Below are 5,303 nucleotides of genomic sequence, written 5' to 3' on the forward strand. Positions count from 1 at the left end.
ATTGAAGATCTGATGGCTATGATTGATCATGGGAAATGTGATCAAGGAGATGAAGCGGTTAGAAGATTGTTTATAAATATGAAACTGTTGATAAACAATGTATGCGGGCAAGTGTATGCACAGGGATGCTACCTAGTGATTACCGAGCACAAAAGCTTGAAGACCTATTTTGATAACAGAGTATAATGCCCAACAAAGGGACAAGATAAGTCCTATGAATTGATTGTATTGAACAAATAGGAATCTGCTTTAGCATTTTTAGATGTGAAGTTGCAGACATATTTTTATTACTGTTATTTTGAGAAGTAGCAGAAAATCTCTTAACTGAGTGGACTTAACAGTCTTATATGTAAATCCTCTAGCAAGGTGACATTCTTATTTGAGTGTTTGAAATCCTTTAACAAGGTCACTTCTAACAAGGTGAAGATCCTAACAGATCTTAGGGAAATCCCTTAACCGGGTCACATCTAGCAATGTGTTTGTAATCTTTAACATGATTTGCTTTTAACCGAGCATACTCTAGAAGAGTATATTTCTTAGTGGGTCCGAACTCCCACAATGGTTTTTCCCTATTTGGGTTTCCACGTTAAATCTGGTGTTATGAGGTTTATATTGTTCATATGCTTTTAAGTTTGCATGTTTGACAGTTTTAGTTTTATGACTGATATATATGTTACCGAGGTTGAATCTGATGTTTTTATGGATGATTAAGTTTGTATGATTCACCCCCCCTCTCATCTTGTTGGCTATTGGATCTGTACTTACATTAAGTATCAGAACTATCACGCCCCTATCTTTCCCTTATCTCAGGATAGGAAGCAGGTTCAGGCAGTGTAGAGGGTAGAAAAAGTGCAGTTTTCGGGGATGAGCAAGTCTTAGATCTTCGATCAGGCTTGGGGATTCAAATCACCAATGTGAAGACCCTAATGTGGTCGCAAATTGCAGGGGTCGCAATTTTATGACATTACAAGTTTATGGGGAGACATGGTGTTGGTATGAACTGATTAACACTCATTGCTTGTAACTTTCATTACAAACACAATTTATTTATAGTGGATTGGAAGAGCTTGCGTTAGCCTAGTTCCACTTGGGTCGTCCCCTCTCTCCGAGCCTTAAGGGATACTTGGGAGGCAAGACCTTTAAAGGTTAAACATTCTAGAAAGTGGGTCTCTGATCACCTGGTTGAGGTGAGAGGATAATAACCTACCACTTTGACAAGCACGATGAACAAAGGTTAATTTTAAACCCCTAAAAATTGATCTAAGTGCAATTAAGCTAAAGAAGACACAAAGATGCAAGTTGCATGTTGTTAATTGATCTTCTTAGTTAAACTAGGTGAAGCAAGAGATGGTAAATTACAAAACCCCTAGTTAAACTAAATGTGAGAAATGCATGAAAAAAAACATACAAGAGCACAAGTTAGCAGTTTTAAAAATATTGATCTTCGACGGTCGAATCTGCAAAAGTGTTAGTCAAACAACCTGTTTTAAAAATTTTGCGAACTGTTAGAACAAAAGCACTAAAACTAAAAATGCGCTATCCTAAGATGCAAATGCTCTACTCTGCCTAACAAATGTGCTAAACTGCATGTTAAATGCGCTAAAACATGATGAAGGCACTACTAAAATTAACAGATGCGCTACCCTGCATGACAAATGTGTTACCAAATAGAACAAATGCACTACAAAAAGTCACAAATGTGCTACAAAAAGTCACAAATGCGCTAAAAGGCTTACAAATGCATTAACAAAATGAATAAAAGCGCGACTCTACTAAACCTATGAGAATGAAAGACATAAAATAGAAAGTGAGGCCTAAGCCCCATGGTGGGCACTAAAATGTGTCAACCTGGAATTTTATCTTCAGAATAATCCTATAACTTGTTAGTTTTTCAACAAATATTGACAATGAAAGCTATAGGAAAACTCCAAATATCAACCAATGAAACAAAGTAAAGGAACAAAGCATTAAAATATGAAAATTATACCTTTACCCTTATGTCTCATTGTGTCCTATCCCCATTGTTCTTGGTTGCAGATAATTGCTCTCAGACATGTATTGTGTGGCTTCCAAGATGGCAAATGTGAAATTGACAGATTACTGATAGTTGGATATGATGTTGCTAAAATTATTTATGAAAAATATATGATTATGCTAAAGCCAAAGGCACACTCCTAATTTGCTTAGGATGCTTAATTGCTAAAACTCACGAATGCAAAATGACCATCGCAAGATAAATATTAGATGGCTATTAGTCTCAAAATGCTGGAGAATTGCTCTTTTCTATAGATTTTTGGTGTACAAAATCCCATGTGGCAAAGATCAACGTTTGAGATTGAATCATGTAGATTGGATGGCTATGAAAAAATTGGTTGAGATGTGAGAGATAAAAGAGGAAAATGTTCCTCCTACACCTGCAAGATGGAGGAAAAGGTGGAAGGAGAAGCCAAGTGTCAGAAGGTTCACCTTGACTGGAGACGAAGACTTGAGAGAATATAGGATGGTTGGAGAAGATTTAGGGATATGAGAACAAGTGGAGGTTGATTAGGATGATGTGGACAAACTTCCTCCAAAGATGTAGGAGTTGTTGGAGAAGATATAGGAAGTTGAGGATAAGTGTATGCACACATCCTTTGATTTATGAATTGGAAGTTGAAGATAAGTGATCTATTAATATTTATAAAATATTAATATCTTTAGCCACATAATTGATGAGTTGGCAAAAGAGGAAGTGTTGTGGAGATGAGATGAGTTGGATTTAGAGATTAAATAATTAAGAAATTATTTAATTGATGAGACTATAGAAGAATTGAATAGGAAATGATTAAATATTAGATATTTAATTGAATTGATTTAGAAGAAAGGGATAATCAATTAATTAGTAAAATGTTTCAATTTAATTGATTAATAGAAGAATAAGAATTAAAGTGAATTAAATAAATTAATCTTTTCAAATTAATTATTTAATAGAAGAATTTAGCATTAAATAAATAATAAAAATTTATTTAATTATTCATAGCCAATTTTTGAGTGTATACAGTAACGTTTTACAACATCTCGAGAATCCCTTCATCATGGCCTCTTCAACCTCCTCCTCTGGATCCTCCTCTATGCATTCTTCCCGGTGGCATTCTGACCAATCCCACACATTCCCAATCTCTCATGAATTTGATACCAAAATGATGGTAGCCTATTTCAAACAAAAAATGCAAAGTGTCTTTGCTAGTAACGATGACGGGAACCCAAATCAAATCAACTCTAAAATGTGTGTATGCAACAGAAAGTCAAATAATAAAATAGACATGAAATTCCCAAATGCTGATTTCTGCAATATAGGGTGCATGATTACAAAACAACAACACATTATTATTCTCACATTATAGCTTGAGCAGAATCTCTACACATCATTGCTTATGTCTTGTCTATTCGACCTAGTCTTCAACAGGGTCGAGAGCTCTTTTTCCTAGTAGTTTTGTCTTTTCTTCCCACAACTAATGACCCCTCCTACCAAACGACATACCTTCCACCTATTATGCCCGAGCCTTACTTCTCCAATTTGATCAATCTCTACTTGAACCAATATGACTATGTCTTCCTCAAAACCCAATTTGTCCTCCCTTCCTTTCTTCTTTGATCCATTTCTTTGATCCCTTCCAAATTCAATGCAAAGGAAAGAAAAAAATACACTCTGTAAAAAAATGATTTTCCTCTGTTCGTATCCCCAACCAATATCTAATTTGTTTTTTTGGTCCCGCCTTTTCAATAGTTCTACCCTCCTTTCTTAAACATCTAATAATTGCCCCCAAAACAGAATTGAACAAAGATTACAAAACTAAAATAGGAAAATAAGAAAATCACAAAGGGTCCGATGCTCTTGCATCACATCTAGTTGTCTATAGGAATGCTAGAATGATATTCTCACTCTAGTGATAATGTGTAGTTGGCCTAATAGTGATCAAGGAGGAAAACATGGAGGAATAAATAACTGCCTTAGGGGAGGAGATAGAAGAAGAAAGAATTTGAGCTATAGGACCAAAGGATGGAGAAGATAAAAGTCAATGCCCTGCGAGAAGACAAAGGGGGCAGACATATGAGGTGTTCAAACTAGAAAAACGAGAGCGTGAACTTGAAATATGATTATAGTGATAACCATGTTAGTATAGCATTATGTGAAGTACTATCTTGACAAATAAATTGTATGAGGGTGCACATCGTGTGAACAAACTCTCACAATTCCAAAAAATAAGGAGACTCATAAAGCCCCATTAAATAATTTAAGAAAATGATAATTAAAACAAACTTACATCCCCTTGTTAATAAGATAATTAACAATTCTCTTATGAATAAAGTAATTACCAAAAAAAAGAAAATGTCTTGGAAATAAATGACATCATATTTCCAAAGAAACATTAACCTAAATTTTGAGGATGATGCTAAATGTGATTTTGAGCTTAACAAATCATCCTTTAGGGTTGTCTTAAAGGATATTTTTGAAGTAGATGCAAAGATAAACAACGAACGAAAATTCTAGAGCTTTTAAAGGGGTGAAACTCGCAAGTTCAATGCAATGCAAAAGGATAGAGGGTGAAGGGAAGATTCTACAATCATGATTTATATGTGCTCAAAGATAGCCTATTGGATAAGAAGTTGTTTTAAAAAAAATTAATTATTTGAGAGCTTCAAAACTAAGAGTATAATCATTATTATAGACATCTAAATAATATGTAGTTCAAATTTTCAACAATAATATAATCATTGTTATAGACATTTAAATGATTTCGAGTTCAAATCTTTAACAATATATAGGGGAGAGGACACAATAGTTGAGCACCCTAACTTCACGCTTCTCAAATTCCTACCTAAAAATTTCAAATCACTCCCAATTTTTTACAACAACTTACTTGGCGAGTCCCCTGCTTATGACTAAGGTTTCAAGGCTACATCATCAAATATGATGCCACATCAATATGCTCTTTGCCAAGGTGTCCAAAACAACCCAAAAAAAAAGAGACAGATAATTGTACAAAAGTGAGAACAATACGTATGCACTCATGTGGCATCACATGATTCGTTGCTTTTTAGTACTTAGGGATGTATTTCATTTAACTATGGGTAGTCATCATCACAATAACAACTTTAAAGTCGCAACTATTAGTAAAGTGTTGTCAAAAATATTAGACATTAAATTAACAAATACTATTATAACCATTAAAATGTGCTCAACTACTACTAAATCCTTTTAGCTAATCATTGTTACAAAAGAAATAATTTCTCCACCAGATTAAGTGTGGATGCAAGCAAGT

Source organism: Cryptomeria japonica, chromosome 3, assembly GCF_030272615.1.
Source record: "Cryptomeria japonica chromosome 3, Sugi_1.0, whole genome shotgun sequence".
Taxonomy (NCBI): Eukaryota; Viridiplantae; Streptophyta; class Pinopsida; order Cupressales; family Cupressaceae; genus Cryptomeria; species Cryptomeria japonica.